Genomic DNA, 20,450 nt, shown 5'->3' on the forward strand with positions numbered 1-20,450 from the left:
CCCAGTGTTTTCATGGACGCGGGGCGTACGCATATGGTAATGAGCCCAAACAGCGTTTTCATGAAACGCGGGGCGCACGCATATGGTAAAAAGCCCAAACAGACCTTCACGTCCCTCTCACCCCCTGCTTGAACGGTTCTGACCGATCATTTTCTGCACGGAACTCACTTCGTGTTTGGACGTGCAACGCGTTCGCACATGCGCAGATACGCCTCTGCACATGCGCAAATACCAAACATCGGCCGCCCGACTGAACACGGAGCCGTGAGACTCAATCAGAATAAGGGCCTATATAAGAAACTGTTAATAATAAAGAAATAAATATCATTAATAAAATAACCATTTAAAAGGTTTTTGCTTTACAACAAAATGAGTGTAAGGGTTCAAATTTTGTTCCATTTTTTCTTTTACTTTTACATTCAAAACTTTTTTTTACATCTTTATGATAAAAACTCTTTTTTTTTCTCTTACATTTTGCAATAAAATATATCGAAGCAACTTGCCAAGTATGTAACTTGCACTTCAGAAACACAGATTAATATTTTTTCCAGACAAGCATGCATTTGTGCTTTATGTCTTCTGCCTTCCAGAAAATATGATCACTTTAGAGTTTGGTCTTCCCTTTCAAAATAAGTGAAGTATTGTAAAAAAGGAAGCCAATCCAGGATGACAGCTGAGACAAAAGAGCGACATTTACACACTATCACAAGAGAGCGAATCATCCTCTGAGCTGACAGGAGACCAAAAGCGTCTTCACATTTTACATTGGTGAGTCAGGCATTGTATTTCTTAATATCTTCAAAGCCTGTGATACAACTCTGTATCTTAATGGATGTAAAAAATGTCAAGCAGAAAGAAACAAGAAACAGATGTGTGTATCCATTTTAACCTCTCTCTCTGTCACAAGCATGAAAAGCTTTTCACATCAGCACAGTAATTGAATTTCCAGGCAGAAAAAGTGTGGCTGCTTTTACTTGGTTGTCCCAATTTCTCAAACTGTGAAGTTTTCCCCCCTAAGTTGTTATTGTTGTTATATGTTCTGTCTGGAGGAAGATAGGCCGATGTTGAAGTGTTCTAAAAACAACAAAACATTTTATTTAACAATCAATGACTGACATATCTCAAAGGAAGTTACAGTACTCTCTTACTGTTGCCAGACAACAGAATTTTTTAAGTAATAAAATGTCAAACCAACACGTTCTAACAGAAATCAGATGTTGTCGTAGATTTTGAGGGAGGAGAATTCAATCTCGTGATTTTCACCCACTGCAGTCAGAATGTTGATTGGTAGGTCAGAATGACATCACCTAAAGTTTTCCCATTGCATCCTGTAAAGGTACAGAAAGAACATTTTCAATATAGAGGGATTCTGCACTTTCATGAATGTGAAAGAATCACGAATGCTGAGTAAGCAGTGAGGGAGCATAAACCGCTGATAGGTTCCCCAGGTTACACTTGGAAGGTGTCTTGTTTATATGATAATTAGGATGGGCACAAGGCCTATCAGAGCAGGGGGAGGGATGTAGACAGGGTAAGGAAAATAACATGCTAGATGTAAGATCACTCTGTCCGGAGAAGCCCCACCCACCCTTCCCTATTTTCTCTCTTCTTCAGCGGCGGTAAAGAACTGTCATCCTTTTAAGATCTTGTGTGTGTAGATAGTGGGGTGCGCTCTCCCTTGACATCGTATGTCATGGGCCATGCTTCTGTCTGGGGGATGGCCACACCACCTGCCAGGGTGGATGACCAGGGAGAGTGATCACCAGTGATGGTGTGTATGTGTAGTCATCTGTAACCCCCACTTTCCTATAGTGACCGTTCTTTGGTGCTGCCACCATTTAAAGTTATAGTTTAATTGTCAAAAATTAATTTGACATTAGTTTTTGAAACGCGAGCACTTTGTGTTTGTGTCTTTTTTATTAGATAAGTTAGTTGTGTTAAGGTTAAGTTAATGTTTAGTTTTGTTGAAATCTAAAGTGTGGTCCTGGGGATAACAGATGGCGAGTTTATGCCTCCAAGTGTTTCTGTAAGCTGGTTCCACAAACTAAAAGTTGTCTTACCACACCCTTTACATTTAATTGTAAGTATTTAACTGCTACTTTTTATAGAGAGGCATTACTGCCACTGAGCAACCAATGTTATAGTCAGGGAGATGTTGCCATGTTTATAGTACATACAGGGATTAACACATTATACAAGTGGTCGAAGTGGGATTTTTGACATGGTAGAATGGAAAATTTACAGCAGCATGGCTAAAAATTGAGGCATGATCACACCTCAATTTTCTTCCTCAGCCTTTTCTCTGGCCCTCAGCACTGTACTCAGCTCTCAGATAATATATAAATGACTGCGACATCTGCTTTACTCAAAATGCTAGGTGAAAGATGTAAATATTTACTGAAAGTATAGATTGAAGACACAAACAGCCTATTTTATTAGAAATCGTCATCAACACCTTCTGCATTTACAGGTTATCACACCTGACATGGGGACCTTTGCAATTTCAGTTGTGCAAAGAGCACAGGCTATGAATGATAGAACGGAGAATAATGTTGATGTATTAAAATGAATAGTCCTTCATCAGGTTCTCAACAAATAGAGGAGTACGACCCTAAATAATTAAGCAGCCCTATATGCTTCTTTCTACCAGTGAAAGGTTTTGGTGGTTCTCCAATATTGTCTGGTACATTTACCAGATTTCATTAGATACAATCATTATCTTGAAAATCAAGACCATTTTTTAATAACATTTTATAAAGACATTTCCCATAATGACAATTCCAAAACGACAATGAAATATACAATGAATCATATTACAAAATGTAATTTATTTTATAAGAGAATATGGGGAGAGAGGAATGGGCAAAGGAAAAACAAAACACACAGAATCTACCAAACACAATATCGCATATCTTATTACAGGACATCATGCCATATCATATAATACCATCTAATAACGTAGAATTTAATTGACAAGATGAAACTTATTTATGAAATTTAAAGTTGCCAAAATAGCTAGGGTACTGAAGTCAATTGGTTTCATGTGATTGATGCCACATATTCAATCAAAGGCCCTAATGAACTGTAGTTGGGTAGAAAGAGAAAGCATATCATTATAAGGATTGACTTTGTCATAATTCTACTTACTTTGATATAGAAAATTGTGTAAAACTGTTTATAAAAAGTGGGAAACTTTGAAGTCAAAATCAATTCAAATCACCATAAACTGTACTGACTGATCATCATGGGCCTTATTCTAGTTCACTCTTTATGACAAATTCCTTCTTAGATGGACAAATCCATGTGCACTGCAGGTGGGGCAGATGTAACATGTGCAGAGAGTTAGATTTGGGTGTGGTGAAGTGTAAAAATAAAGCAGTCAGTATTTACCCTGCACAGAAACAAAATAACTCATCCAAATCTAATTCTCTCTGCACATTTAAAATCTGCCCCCCTGCAGTGCACATGGTTTTGTCCATCTAAGAAGGATTTTGTCAGAAAGAGTGAATTAGAATAAGGCCCAATGTCTCCAATAATAATGTCCCCAATGATGACACTGATAATATTGATAGAGGTTTCTGATGGTTGGTTGAGCAATACACTAATATATCAGGACAATCTCACTTGCTAGTTCTGATGCTGATCTAGAATTTATGGAATATTCTGGAACAATGCATAAGAAAGCATAATCTACAATCACCAACCAGACATCAGCTGAAAGAAAGTGTAACGAAAGCATGGTGCTAAATCATTTCAGCTCATTGTGAGGAATTAATAGATTTTATGGTACAGTATAATGCATAAAGATCACCCTGGACCCAAGTTGTGGTCCAGTAGGCTATAAAGTTACTTTATATTGGGATTTATTTATAGTAAAGAATAGAACAATGAAAACTGATTTATTCATGGAAGAATTTTCTCTTGGCAGAGAAGCTTGAGATCTTTTATTGAGGTCATAACATAATGTAAAGAATGTATATAAAATAAAGAATAATCAGAGGTAGTTTCTATAAAAAAAAATACATGGTATGATGTTCAGTAAACACAACATCCATCAATCATTATACAAACATAACCATGCTCTTCTTGACTGGTTATGTCAGGACAGGTTGTGGGATTTTCATTCACATCTTAACTCTGAAAAAACTAAGAGACTAATTCAGACCTGATCGCAAAGCTGCCTTTTTTTTTAGCAAATGGGCGAACTCATGGTGCACTGCTGGTGAGGCAATGTAACATGTGCAAAGAGTTAGATTTGGGCGAGTTATTTTGTTTTCGTTCAGGGTAAATACTGGTTGTTTAAAATTCAATTTAGATTTCAGTTGGAACACCCAAATTAAACTCTCTCTGCACATGTCATATCAGCCTCAAATGCAGTGCAACATGGTATTTCCCATTTGCTTAAAAAAGCAGCTTTGCAATCTGGTCTGAATTAAACCCTAGGTTCTCATTTTGAGTTTTTTTTATTTTATTTCTTAACAACTGGATTGCCATAGAAAGTTAAGGTAGAAGAAAATGTATATGAATGAAGAAACAGTCTACATGATTTTGGAGTACAGTAAAGTGGCAACTAGAAATTAAAGAATTGATCATTTACATTAAATTGAAAAAAATAAAATAATAATAAATAATATGATTGAATCCTTTAAATATGTCTGTCTTATATTGCAGGTACCAGCAGGCCATTAATGGCAAGGCCTGCTGGCGTTTGCTTGTTACATGCCCTGATTTTATGCTTTTATGCCTCAATCCATAGTCATGTTGCTTTGTATCCTGGTATGGAAACTTATTTATACTTGTCTATGAGAGCCACAGAAATTATATACATATTGTCAATGTCAGTCTGGGGCAAGAATGGCCCATTGGGGGAATGTTGTGGTAAGGGCTCACATTTAGGGCTATGATAGGACACCATTGCAGGCATAAACAGCCACCAAATTGGTTTTCCTAATCATTAGAGAGTGCATGGGCTGGGCCCATTCATAAATATACTGTATATAGTAAACACAGTCTGGAACCTGATCCCTAGAAGAGGAGGTGGACTCCCTGGCTGTGAGGATTACTTGGAATTGTCCCTGTACTCCTATGGACCAGTCCATCCCAACATATTGTATTCTCTTTACTTACATATTATTGTATATATATATCTATATATATATATATATATATATATATATATATATATATATATATAGATATATATATAGATATATAGATATATATATATGTATATATATTGTACTAGTAACCCCACTCAAACCAGATGCTTCAAAAGCTAGTAGATGTAGTTTCACTTGCTGCTGACAACAGATAGCAGTGTAAACCCGCTTAAAGCAAATGCTTCCAAAGCTAGTGGATGTAGTTTCACTTGCTGCCAACAGATGGCAGTGTTTCAGAGCTGCACGGACACTAGACATATATAGATGATAGTATGTTTCAGCTACAACTTCTCACACATTCAGATGCAGATGCTATCACACTGTTTAATTTATGATGATTGGTCAAGAGGGGGTGGGGTAGTTTGAGTTCTTTCTAAAAACCTCCTACACCTACAGTAACTCATGGCACATAACATTTGCACCATCAGGATTTGGAACTCCAGTCGATCAACTTGGTGGATCAAATGCAAGCTTGAAATTAATCAATGAAAATCAATAACCACAATGTAGGTTGGTGTAACATATTTTTTTTTATCAAGGCTATCATAAATATATGTATTCATATCATTCAAAGAAAATCCTCTTAACATAACGTATCAACTGTCAGAGTTTAAAGCAACTGTTATGTGGGTTATGTATCAAAGGTTTAATAATTTGGTGCAATTTTACATATAATCACAAGAATGTGTAACTCACATGTTAGATTTGGATTTATATTTAAAATTATATTTAAAAAAATCTGATTTAAAACAATACAAATTATTTATCTATTTAGTAAACCCAAGACTGTTAGACTGTTTAGGCCATTTTTATATTTGTTAGCAAAAGAGACACAATTAAAAAGTATTTATGCATTTCTCTGTTGAGTAACACTTATTTCAACATGCATAAAGGAGATGGCCATAGTGATGACCACAGCCACCACCAACAGTTTTTCCAGTGGGACTTTGGCTCAAAAGGTTTCTGGATGAACATCTCTTTTACAAACAACCCATAAAGGGCCATATATCTCAGATCTCCTGGTGGCTAGATAAACCAGGAAACAACTGTCTCATTAAAGTACATGAGCACTGCAGATCAACACAGGGCTGACCCAACTCCCTTCCATGCAGTCCTGCCCAATGGCAGGTGCAGTGTGTAATCCCCCATACCAAAGGCTTCCACAACATCGACAAACACAAGCAGCAGCTGTTTAGAGTTAGGCTAGGGGGATTAGTATTAGATTCTAGCAAGGAAGTTAGGGTAAGGCTGTGGGGGTGGGGGTGGGGGTGAGATTAGGGTTAAACTGCAAGGAGGGGGTTATTCACTTAGAAGGAGGGGTTAGGCGTTAGGATACAAAGTTTAGATACTAATGGGGAGGGCTAGGAATAGTCTGTGAGGGGGTGTAGGATGTGGGGGGATATGGTTTGGGTAGGGCAACGGGAAGACAAGAATACTTCTGGGACACCTGTTGGGATTCCCTGCATCAGGATGTCGGCAATGGTATTCCAACAGTTGGAATCTCCAGCTCTGGTCATTTTTATGCATTCCCTGGCAACATGGAAATGACAAGTGATGCCAATAGGCAGTCAAATCCTTATACAATCAACTAGAGAGGTACATTTTTATGCATCCAGTAAGATGCAGGCAGTCATCTTCATCGTTGCATACCTTTGCATGTGTCCAACCAGTAGATGAGAAAAACCTGTCTAAAATTTGGGGGCAATCTAGGAGGTTGTTAGTATCTATTAACATTGCATTTGCATAAATATGCACTTAATATTGGACATTAATCTCTAAATGAGATTATTGGAAAAAAAAATAATTCCTACTCTGTATTACATTGTAGATTTCCTACTACAGAAAAAACAGTGTTTACATGCTGTAATCATATTTATTTAAATGTCTACATTTGTCAAACCATGTATTGTACTTTATGATTTATAGCCCTAATATGAACTAGAAGATTAAAATGCTGACAGGTACCAGACTGGCTTCACAGTGCCAGGGACCTTCAAATATTCATGTCTTAACATTTATTTATTTACAGTTTCTCATATAGCACAGCAGATTCCGTTGCGCTTTACAATAGTAGACAGTGATAAAACAGACTGGGTAACAACAGACAGACTTGGAGGTAAGAGGGCCCTGCTGCAAGCTTACAATCTATAGGGACATAGGAGGGAAACACAAGGACAGGCACCAGTAATAGCATAACTTGTAGGTCCAGAAGGGAAGCTATATAATACATAAGTGCCTCAGAGGGTTATGCGTATGGAACTTAAACATTCATATTAACATTCATACATTAATGTATTTCATTTTAAGATACTTTATTAATTTGATTAGAAAATCCACAGAGAATTAATAAATCACAGAAGACTTTTTGATTTTATTTTTGCGTTTCAGTTTCTTTTCAGTTTCAATCTTTCCAAAAACACATTTCTTTTTCTAAAATAACACTTTTTAATGTCTAAATTATGAGCATAAGGTCAACTGCTAACATTACTTAAATTATATTTAAATGATACATTCCTTTAATATGAAGTCCATTCTACTTAAATACGCCAGTAGGTGTCCTCAATATTTGTCAAAAATGTATTTACTATTCTATGATCTATTTTGGGGGATTTCCTTAAATAATTAAGACAGAAAAACATTTTTTTGTTCCGCACAGGATAAATGAGTGCCCCAAAAAAGTATTCTGTTTCTTCAAATATTTTATAATTTTATCCTGAGATATCTTGAGAAAATATAATCTGACTTTGATATTGATAGAGGACGGGACGAAAGAGGACGGGACGAAAGTGGACAAGTATGATGCCCCTGACAAACCCTTGAAGTAACTGTAATAGCCTACGAGGCAGTGTGGGAAGTGAGAGGTCAGGCACCACGGAGGATACCCCCATCTCGGCATCAGGACCCATAAAAGGCCCCACAAGAGAGGGCCCAGCTCTGAGTGCATCCAGAGACCTTAATCCCTGCAGTGCAGCAGTTCATATAAACGGCTCACAGGGCTCTGCAGTGTGCTGTCTCTACCTGCAATTGTGTTTCTGGTGCCTAATCTATGTGCCCTCATGATGGCTAATGCCAGGCGGCAAAAGTCTCCATTGTCTCCAGGAGTTACGCCACTGATATAAATAAAGAGAAGCAGGTTTCGCACTCCCAACATCATACTTAGCTGTGGCCGATCCCTTCACAGGGAGAAACGATAGGGACATGGAGGTGCGGCACTCGTAGCACGAAAACAGTCACACGAAACTATGCCAATAGGTTACAAGGGTTGAAATGTAATAGGGTAACAAAATCATATATATATATATATATATATATATATATATATATATATATATATATATATATATATATATATATATATATATACAGGTTGAGTATCCCGTATCCAAAATGCTCGGGACCAGGAGAATTTTGGATAACGGATTATTCCGTATTTCGGAATATTTTAATATTTCAATGATGTATTTTGAAGTATCTTGCATTTATGCTGTATAAACACATAATATACACACAAATATATTTTATTACCACATAAAATACACACAAACATATTTTAATTGTTCAAAAAACAAGGTTTCAAAACGTGAAACAAAATGTGTATACTATCTCAGCACTGAATTTGAATGCCAAGCAATCATTGTCTTGCACATATATAGTGCCAGTTACATATCATGTCCCCAGTGATGCTGTTACATATGTCCCCAGTGAGTTTTTAGCAACTTTCTGGAATGTCCGTATTTCGGAATAATTCGGATAACGGATATTCGGATATGGGATACTCGACCTGTATATATTCTCCAAACAATAATGTTATACGGCGCCCTTACATAGTTAAAAAGGTATTTCCTGTCTTATCTTATTTTACCAATCTATAAACAATATACATTTTCTTTAAATGTACAGCATTTATTAAAATATAAACATTAAAACGTTAAAACAAACTTTTCTTGGCAAAATCTTGTTTTTTGGAGTGTTTATCCTTAGATTGTGGACGACGTAAAAACTGACGCGTTTCGTCTCTTTATGAGACTTCATCGGGGGTGTAACAATTTTTGTAGCAATCTGGGAATGTCTTTGTTGCACAGTTATACCGGACAAGTCTTCTCAATTTATTTTGGTGCTCCAGGAGATTTCTCGTTGAAACCTGTAATAAATGGCTTTATAATCGCTGATAATGGATGTTAATCCTTGAGTAACATTTTTTAATTTCACTCAAATTGGTATGATGAAGATACCATTCATAGGTTAGTGATAATTACACTATTATCAATAGTGCCCAAATTCACTTTTATAAAGGTGCATAGGGTAAAATAACTTTGATTTTTTCCTTTTCTAAGGTAAAAACAGGGCAAAAAAGAAGGAGATCACTCCTGATGTGTCAGTACAAGTGCACTATTCAGTGTCTATATACAGTATATAATCTCGAAAATGTATTAATGGTGGGAATTGTTTTTAAGAATGTTTCATAACACTGAACGTATTTTAATATGCTTCACGTGCCAGATTTTTGCTGCAGTCATATATCATATCACAAGAATATTTTGTTTCTCTCTCTCTCTATGCAGTGAGATACTGACTAAAGTGCAATCAATAGCTTTTACATCAAATTCTGATCTTGTTTTTCGAAGAACCATTTTTCATTACAATCTTCAATTACACAAAATAGAGGAGGAAAGACGACAGGTACTCTCATGAGCCATTAGTTGCTGTACAAATTATTATGTGTCTCACATAGTCAAATTTTGCAGCTCTCAGGAGAACAATCCAAATTATAGACTTTACACAGATAGTCTGCTTTAAAATGCACCTGATGGCCTGAGGCTGTAATGTACCTTTATCTAGGAATGATGGCTTATGGGTCTTCGGGTCTTTTAAAAAAATAATTACTTATAGTTCAGTTTCCTTATTTTAATCATCTATAACACCTACATTTGAAACAATGAATCATTTTATGTAGTAAAAACTCCAAAAATAGGGAGGAGTTGTATTAATGATTGGAGAGATTCAATGTTGCCATGGGCAACCAATAAGATACTATCTAATATCTTCTAGAAGCTTTGATAAATCTCTTAATTTAGGAATACATGCATTCCCATTTGCCTGGAAACTCCCCTCCCCCACAGCCTGGTCTGCAGGTGCAACATGCAGGTCATAATGGAGCAGCTGCACATGCCCAAAGGTAGCAGATTTTATTACCTTAAGCACAAGAGAGAGAGAGAGATGTACTAAGCCTTGAAAAGTGATAAAATGAAGAGTGATAAACCACCAACCAATCAGCTCCTACCTGTCATTTTTTCAAACACAGCCCATTACATGGCAATAAGGAGCTGATTGGTTGGTGATTTATCCCTCTCCATTTTATCACTTTTCAAGCTTTTTTTTAAAAAAAAATCAGTTTATTGTAAGTTTTTCAAGTGTACAAGAAACAATATATAAGCATATTTGCATATACAAAGAACTCAGTATAATAAAGAAAGTAAACATAGAACAACCGTCTAATCTGTCTGTACACTTAGCAATCATGAAGAACACCTCAAGTTATTTCAACCCAGACAAAGGGCATGTTAGAGTATCCTATATTGTATAACCATCATAAACAAATGTGTAAAAGTAACAGCAAAAATGAAGATGGAAGCAGACCCCAGATATTTTGTAAATGTCACAGGCTTTCAAGCCTCGGCCGCGGTGGTACAAGGGTGTCCATTTAAATGGTTTATAAACAAACAGACAATCAAACACTCAAACAAACCAACAAAGAGAGGATACATTAGGGAAGGATGGGGATAGGGAATAATGAGCAAAATTATGTATCTACATCATGCTGAAAAGTAACTAAGCTAGCATCCTGTAGTAAGTTAAGGTAAATTAAGTGGGGTTAGTTAATTGTCTATGTAGGGCCCACTTTGTGTTATCAAAAATACAAAAGATTTGGCGTTGAGTTGATTGGTCCAGGGTATCTATATAGGATCCCCACAATTTGTAGAATTTAACTATTCCTGTTTCTATATTTGGAATTGTAGCTGACTTCCTGGTGAAATATAATAACTGTAGCATCTTTCCATGTACCTCTGCGATAGATGGGGAAGAGTGGGATACCCAATGCTTTAAAATTACTGTTTTAGCAATTGTGCTAAATTTCGTCAGCCAAGGGGTTAAGTGTCAATGTCGGTTGTCTAGATCCCAGAAATTGGTGCATAAAAAGGCAAGGGGGTCGCGTGGGAGATAAATATGAAACAAGGAGTATACGTTACCCAAGTGCTTATTCCAAAATCGTCTGATTTTGAGACACTCCCAGAAGCCTTGGATACATGGCATTTCATATATTCTCCTGTGACCGAAGGCATGAAGTGGGAAAGGCATGTGGGTGAAATATATGCTCACTGGATGGTTAAGATATGGACTTCTTGTAGGTACAAGGCGCTTAGTATTCTGAGAGTAGCTTCGTAGTGAGCACCTCATTTATCAGGGGATTGCATTGAGGGGATATCCGTGACCCACTGTTCGTACAATTTGGACCAATGGATGTTGCAGGTATCCTGTAATAGAAGGGAGTAGTATGGCTTTAGTCTAAAGGGGTTACTACTTGTCTGGGATAGCAAGCACTATAAGGGATCCAATTGTAGGGTTGAGGCAGTAGCACACCAAGAGGTCCGTAAGGGAATATAAGTAGTGGCGGGTTTCCAGGTACATATAGAAGTGGTTTTGTGAAACCGAGTACTCCTCACGAAGTTGAGAGAGAGATATAAAAGGATTGAAGACCTTGGATGAAACAGATATACCCTTGTCTCTCCACAGACAATAATCAGCATTGTTCAGGGAGGGAGAGAATGTTAGGGGTACCCCAAAGAGGGATTATTCGGGTAATGACGGGGTTCCTTTTTAATTTATGGTTTATCATTTGCCATGCATAAAATATGTCATGGAAAAGTGGGTTGGCCTATATGTGTGGTGGTTTTTCAGAGGCCTTGGAGTGTAAAAGAGCACTAGAGGAGTATGGGTGCAATAGAGTAGAATTTAATTTGGGATTGGTGAAAGAGTCACCAATCCCAATCAGATGCACATCTAAGGAGGGTGGCTACATACAATACAATGGTATGATGTAAAGTCAGGGATGCCCACTCCTCCTCAGCTCTTGGGGTGCAGATAGTTTAGAAAAGGCAATTCAAGATCTTTTTCCACTCCACAGGAAGGTATTTCTTACTTTTCGGAGTATCTGTAGGTCATGTTTGGTCAGTGAGAATGGAAGTATCTGCATCAGATAGAACAATTTAGGGAAGATTACACTCTGGAGAGCCGCAACACAGCCCAGCAAGGACAGTGGGAGAAGTTTCCAACTAGTGAGTCGTGAGGTGATTTTAGTTATGACGGGGGAATATTTAATAGAGTACATACTGTAGATGACAGCCGTTTCAGGGTGAGAATACCCAAATACTTAATGTGTGAGTTTGCTATAGTGAATGAGAATGTGGGAGGGGGATTAGAGGGGTAAGGATCAGGTGCAGTGAGGTGGAGGAGTTCACATTTAGAGTAATTTACTTGGTATCCAGAGCAGGTATCAAATGAGTCAATAATACGTAATATATCAGAAATGAACCGGGACAGATTTGAAATAAAAAAAGCATATCATCCTCAAAGAGGTAGCGTTTCAGTTCTAGAGGGCCTATTGATATGCCTGTGTATAATTAGGAGGAGCTTAGAGCAATGGCTAGGGGCTTAAGTACAATGGCAAATAGCAAGGGGAGAGGGGACATCCCTGTCTGGTGCCCTTGTGAATAACAAAAGGTTCTGAAAGGAGAGCATTGCATGAGATATGGATGTGAGGGGCATGGCTGATAAGGCGAAGAATAGAAGATAATCCATCAGGGAAGTCAAATTTAGACAATGTTGTATATAAATGTAACCATTCTACCAGATCGAAGGCTTTCTCCACATCTAGGGATAAAATCATAGGTTAAATAGGTTTGTTTGTTGGGTCGATAGGGTTCATCTTATACTGTTTGAAAGATAAGGTTAGCACATTTTGCAAGGCTAAATATTTTTCAGCATATTTATTTTTGGTGCTAGCAGCATAGGAAAGTATTTCCCCTCACAGGACCGCCTTGGCAGACATCCAGAACAACTTTGGGTCTGAGTCGGCATGATCAATATTGTTTGCTAGGAAGGAATCCCAGGCAGATTCTAATCTCTGTTAAAATTTTAAAGATTTGGCCAGGTAGGATGGGAATTTCCAAACTCCTGACTTATTGGTAGGTTGTAGTAACCCAAGGGTAATGGAAATAAGAACGTGATCACATATAGCAATTATAATTTTTCAAGTTTAGTACATCTGGCCCAGAGTCTGGTAAGTACTGTAGCTTACCGTGAACACTGGTTTACATTTGAAGTCAGTATTATACAAACAGCACTTAGGGGCGGACTACAGGTTTGAGCACTGCACATGCGTTTTGGCTGCAATTTGTATTTGCGACGCCCACCTGCGATCAGGTCCTGCAAATTTTTCTGTCCGAATGCACGGTGATTGACAGAGATTGACTGTGTGGGGGCACGTACTGACTATTTCATAGGAATGCCAAAAAACCTCAAGATGTGATGAAAAAAATGCTGGGAGCCTATTAGAAGAGGATGTATGACTTCAGTAACAGCCCGGATGTTGCTGTATTTACCGCAGCCAAAAACTTGGATATGCTGCAACTGCAAAAAATGGTGGCAAGTATAAAATACAGTATAATTCAATGGTGAGTGGCTTCCGTCTGGATTTGGACATCTTCACTCAGGGGTGAACGGATGTGCAGCTATACTAGCTCCCTATTCCCGGACATTGTATCATCAGTTAACGCCACCCTTCTGGACTCCGGTCTTTATTACCAGAGTAATCCCAGACGGGTGGTGGTAACCCTATTTGGGGGTATCACATATCAAAGCACTTCACATTTTGCTTCAGACTCATTTGCATAGCTATGAAATAGCCTATATTAGATTACTAGCTGCCTATTCCTGGACATTGTATTGTCCAGAATAGCCACCTATCCGCACTCCAGACTTTATTACCGGGCTATTGTCTAGAGTAATCCCAGATGGGTGGTGGTAACCCTATTTGGGGGGTATCACACATCATACTGTAGAACTATGTATTTAGCTTTGGACTCATTTGAATATATATGGAATAGACTATTAGACTACTAGCTGCCTCTTCCTGGACATTGTATAGTCCAGAAATGCCACCCCTCCGGACTCTGGTCTTGATTACCAGACTGTCCAGAGTAATCCCAGACCAGGGAGAGGGGTGATAACTTTAGTCTCCCCCATGTGTCTATCTCTTCACTGGCTCCCCATTCCTTTCCGAGTTCTCTTTAAACTCCTCACCACCGAAAGGAATGGTGTTGTGCTCCCTAGGGTGCATGGACAGGCGCTACCATGGGTGCTGTGCCAAGAGCTGCCACTTAAAAAGGGGTAGTCGGCCCCAAGAAAACAGAATAAACAAGAAAAAGAAGTGGCGCTGGTATTGATGAAATAATCATACAAATATTTAATAACAATTTAAAATAACATATAATTAGACATTCACATAACATATAATTAGACATTCACATACAATAATAAAAGGTGGGTCAATAACTGGACCGGAGGCTGAATGGATTGGACCCGAGCAAGATGGAAATGGGTAGTAGCTGGGGTAATAAGGGGGGTTGCCCAATAGTTACCTTTGTTGGTGATTGTGATCCAGTCCCACAAACAGATTTCCAATGGTCCTCGAATGGGTGCGAATGTGGGGGCCACAGTAGGTTGGAGGCCCAGTAGATGTTGTAGGGCTGTAGACTGTTTAGGCCGCAGTGTCCCACGTCGCTTAGAGGCTCCAATAGGGGGATAGGATCAAATGGCAGGTGTCCTCAGGGTTGGAAATTTTAAGACCAACTGGTCAAAGATCTCTGCTTGGAGAAATATCCACGTGGTGTCGGCAATAGTGGACCACAAGTGCGGGATGGTGTAGGGGCAATTGTTTCCCAGAGCTTGGAAATGGGCACCCAGTGCACTGAAGGTCCAATGAATAGGGTCCAAATATATTCAGCTGATACTGGTCAAGGCTAGGGCCTGATGCGTTTCGCTGCTTGTGGCAGTGCAGCTTTATCAAAGGCAGAATAAATGCTTGTGACCATGGGGTTTTTATACCCCTATGCAAGTGATTAAGGCTTCACACCTGTGTAATTACAACATAACAGCAATATTATAATGACTCTCTCTCCCCAACCGATTGGCCACCTATCCTCTTCCAGTCAGAAGTTTTAACAATTTATTAATATGAAAGAACACTCGTTTTTTAACTATATATGTCTATTTGTTGTACTTCATAAATTACTAAATGTTTGCCTTCTGTTGATGTTTGTTTTTTATGCTTTATTGTATACCAAGTAATTACATAGGTGTGAAGCCTTAATCACTTGCATAGGGGTATAAAACCCCCATGGTCACAAGCATTTATTCTGCCTTTGATAAAGCTGCACTGCCACAAGCAGCGAAACGCGTCAGGCCCTAGCCTGGACCAGTATCAGCTGAATATATTTGGACCCTATTCATTGGACCTTCAGTGCACTGGGTGCCTATTTCCAAGCTCTGGGAAACAATTGCCCCTACACCATCCCGCACTTGCCGACACCATATTGCCGACACCACGTGGATATTTCTCCAAGCAGGAATCACGGTTGGTCACTACAGAACTGAGATCATTGACCAGTTGGTCTTAAAATTTCCAACCCTGAGGACACCTGCCATTTGATCCTATCCCCCTATTGGAGCATCTAAGCGACGTGGGACACTGCGGCCTAAACAGTCTACAGCCCTACAACATCTACTGGGCCTCCAACCTACTGTGGCCCCCACATTCGCACCCATTCGAGGACCATTGGAAATCTGTTTCTGGGACTGGATCACAATCACCAATAGTGGTAACTATTGGGCAACCCCCCTTATTACCCCAGCTACTACCCATTTCCATCTTGCTCGGGTCCAATCCATTCAGCCTCCGGTCCAGTTATTGACCCACCTTTTATTATTGTATGTGAATGTCTAATTATATGTTATTTTAAATTGTTATTAAATATTTGTATGATTATTTCATCAATACCAGTGCCACTTCTTTTTCTTGTTTAACTCCTCACCACCACCTACAAGGCTCTCTCCTCCTCCACGGCTCCTTACCTCTCTTCACTGATCTCTATCCACACTCCCTCCCGTCCTCTTCGCTCCATCGCTGACCACCGACTGACCTCTCACCTAATCACCTCCTCCCACTCCCGTGTCCAAGACTTCTCTCGCGCTGCCCCCCTGCACTGGAACAACCTCCCGCCACCCATTAGGCTTTCTGATTCCCTTACCTCCTTCAAGCGCTCCCTCAAAACCCACTTTTTTCGACTAGCCTATCCCTCCTCCTAACCTCTTTTGATCCTCCTATCCTGCCTCCGTTCCCCTCCGTTCCTACTTATCCTATTGTTTTTCGTTCGTCCTCCCACCTATTTTTAGTATGTTAACTCTTATGAGTAGGGTCCTCCTTCCTCACGTACTCACCCTACCTCTTTAACTCACCTGTGCTCCTGTCCTGTTCTTCCCTTTTTCTACTTCATCTTCAGTCTCCTCGACAATTTTGACACCTACTTCTGAACTGATGCTGATTTTAGTTCTACCAGCTATACCCCTATTTATACTGTATTTTTCAACACACCCTGTACGTTACCTTGTAATTTGTTTTTGTTTGCTATGTACGGCGCTGCGGACACTTTGCGGCGCCTTATAAATAAACGTACTACTACTACTAGTCAGGGGTATCACACGTCATAGCACTTCTTATTTAGCTTCAGACTCATTTGCATAGAAATGCAAATGTTGCACATCAAATTGATCAGTATATTATAGCAAATTAGGTTTGTCATTTCCAGTTGTTTTATTCACGTGAATAAGATGCATATTTTAAGTTAAAATGCTTGGGTTGATCGTGTTCCCTGTGAGCTGGCATGCTGGGATGGAATGTTTGGCATGACTAAAGCCACAATGCCTGGAGTCTTAAAAGAGAACTACTGTACCACTACCACTACTACTACTACTACTACTACTACTACTACTAATAATAATAATAATAATAATAATAATAATAATAATAATTAGTTTTGTTCTATAGTCTATTCCTAAAAAAAATCTGAAATGCAGTTGATTTTTCAATTCAACTGTAACTGAATATTTTATGTGATATAATTCCCAGAAGCACTATTCCCATACAGCATACAATATTTATTGAAAAGCAAATATAGAAGTGGCTGAGTCATCAATGTCATTTTGCATGACTATGTCTATAATTACTTGCTTAACCATGCAGATTTTCTTACCTGCTACTATGTTGGGTCCCAACCATGGCTCTGAACAATGTGACTTAATAATGCATATTGACATAAAGAAGAAATTGTGTTCGCTTGAAAAACAATCCAGCCTTGCAATATAAGCCAAAAATATATACTTTATTTGATATGGTATAATTAACTATGCACACATTTCACTTACATAAGGTTTATGTTAATGTTTGATACAATAGATGTTTGTTCGTTTTCTGCCTAGGTGCAGCCTCTTCAGTTCTAGCCCCCTCCTCTCTGCTGGCCGCAGCGTCCCACCGGGAAGTGCAATAGAGTCTGAGCACAAGAGCGCTGCCTTAATCACATGGAGAGGCCAGTGGCGTAACTAGAAATTTTGCTCCCCCCAGCCAAAAAAAATCTGGCGCCCCCCTCCCATTTTTTGGAACCTATAGCATTCCATGAAGGGTGTGTGGCAATGCTTATTAGACAATATGCCACACATTGTAATGTCTATTACATATTATACTACACACCATAATGACCCTTACACATTATTCCCCTTACCATAAAGCCCATTACACATTATGCCACATATTGTAATGTCCATAACACATTAAGCCACACAAAGTTATGCCACATTATGCCACAACGTAATGCCCATTGCACATTATACCACACACCTTAAAGTCAATTACACATTATGCCACACACCGTAATGCCCATTACAGAATATAACACATTATGCACACATGGTGAAACCCGATATATATTGAATGAGGTCAGCTTCCAGGCAATCAGGTTGCTGGTGTTCAGTATATCGACACTGGCATCCCAACTGCCATTAGAACACTGAAACTGGAACATTTAAGCGCATCAGTATGCCAACAACGGAATGTCAACAGCCAACAATTAGCCGTAAGTATGCTATAACGGGTTAGGGAGAGGCCAAGGTGGATTAGGGATAGGCAGTACTGGTGGTAGGGAAGGGGTATGGAAGCTACTAGGTTTAGAAGTGTACATACATTGCACTTTAAGCTGCCATATTGAAAGTTATTTCCAGTGCTGCTGCAGGCACCATTGACACCACCTCTATACCCCATGCACGGCCAGCAGCAGGAACCGGGGCAGCCTCTGGGAAGAGAGCACCATCCTAAATGAGCGCCAGTTACCCCATCTCCTGACCCGAAACCAAGCAAAACACATCTTACCAGATGCTAGAACTGCAGCCAGGAGAGGACACTGAAGCGCCGGGATGGCAGTGGGTCACAACCATTATCTTGAAGGTCATGACGGGTGCTCTGTGATGGCCGCTCCTCCTGGGCTCTGCGCGTGTGATAGCTTGGTTGGTCTCTAGGACAGGAAGGGTGGAGTCTGCACTGCAGCAGCAAGTTCTGCTGCCCAGGAGACACGCTGCTGCTGTGGGAGATGAGAAAGGATGATCATAGGTCAGGGTGCTCTGGTGCTGCTGCCAGCAACTCAGGGCAAACAATTGGGGTGCAGGAGAATAACTAGAACCTTGTGGGTCCCATTGCAAAATATATAAAGGGTCTGATTCTCTCTCTCTCTCTCTCTGACACTTTCTTTTTCTTTCCATCACTGTCTCTCTATTTCTCTCTCCTTCACACCCCCACTCTCTCCATAGCATTTCGCTGTCTCGCTCCGCTCTTTCCTTCATACTCACCTATCAGGATTCTAGCTGTCAGTATTACGGCATTGGCATCCTAACTCATTTCAAGTTCAGCGGCCGCTCTTCTAAAGGCATTAGGGATGCTAGTGACGCAATACTGAATGCTGGCATCCAGGGACCAGGGGCTAATAGATACCAGACACACAGGGCATACATGCACACATACCATACACACACATACCATACATGCACATACCATACATATATATACAAACAGGACATACATGCACACATACCATATATACAGACACACATCACAAACACACACATATACCATACAGACACACATCATATACACGCACATACCATACATATATACAAACAGAACATACATGCACACTACAGTAATCACACGCATGCCATACATACACACAGGACATGCCATACAGACACGCACACACACACACACGCACATACCATTCACACACAGGACATTAAAGCACACATACCTTAGACACAAAGGACATACAAGGACACACACATGGCATACTGGTACAGATACCATACATGCACACACACAGCATATTTACATACACACACACATACAGCATACACACATGGCATACAACCACAGATACCATACAACATGCACACATACAGCATATTTATAAACATACACACGCTATAGACACACAGAGCATACACAAAAAGTATACATACATACACACATACAGCATACTTACAAACACCAATACTAAAGCAAATAACCCCCACAAGCAATGGAGGGCACCCAGTTTCCATATACCCAGTCCTCCCCCTTCCCACTGAAGCTACCAAGACATAGTACTCACTGGGCCACCAGCTTACATTAATGGTGCCCACACTTTTCTTCCCCTGTCCATGCCCCTGCAACTGGCACCCACAACAAGGTACACAAACCTGTAAAATCAGCATGTCACCTATTCATAGCTCCGTGTATCAGGCAGCCCCATGTCCTGAGACAGAGAGAGGGGCTTCTTCCTGACAGCCGAGGAGCTCAGCTGTGCGCTGCAGCGCCACCTACAGGCGGCTCAACAGTATATACCCAGCTTCCTCCCAGCAGCAGAGCACTGAGCAGAGCTCGGCTTTGAGAGTGCCGTGACCCTGCTGCGCCCCAGTGGCACCGGCTCCCCCCCGCGACGGCTGGGGCTGCCTTACCATAGCTACGCCCCTGGGAGAGGCAGAGGGGACAGAGTGAAAGAGGCAGCAGGGTCAGAGACATGGAGAGACAGTGGTGATAGAGAGAGCAGGGACAGAGACATGGAGAGACAGTGACATGGAAAGCGGCAGGGACAG

The 20,450-nt window shown here is 39.9% G+C and overlaps 1 long non-coding RNA gene across 3 annotated transcripts; it reads right to left on the reverse strand.

The window, feature by feature from the left end:
* Nucleotides 1-406: 406 nt before the first annotated feature.
* On the reverse strand, nt 407-20,158 carry LOC146042115 (uncharacterized). 3 transcript variants are annotated; one of them, XR_014463745.1, is made up of 4 exons: nt 20,055-20,158; nt 18,697-18,904; nt 1,196-1,328; nt 407-1,074 (listed from the first exon to the last, which is right to left on the reverse strand). It is a non-coding gene; the product is annotated as an uncharacterized LOC146042115 (long non-coding RNA). The 3 variants fall into 3 exon arrangements; XR_014463743.1 differs by having other exon boundaries at nt 407-1,328; XR_014463744.1 differs by having other exon boundaries at nt 407-1,328; nt 18,697-18,901; nt 20,055-20,147.
* Nucleotides 20,159-20,450: the final 292 nt, after the last annotated feature.

The sequence above is a fragment of the Crinia signifera genome, chromosome 19, assembly GCF_055691185.1.
Source record: "Crinia signifera chromosome 19, ASM5569118v1, whole genome shotgun sequence".
Classification (NCBI taxonomy): domain Eukaryota; kingdom Metazoa; phylum Chordata; class Amphibia; order Anura; family Myobatrachidae; genus Crinia; species Crinia signifera.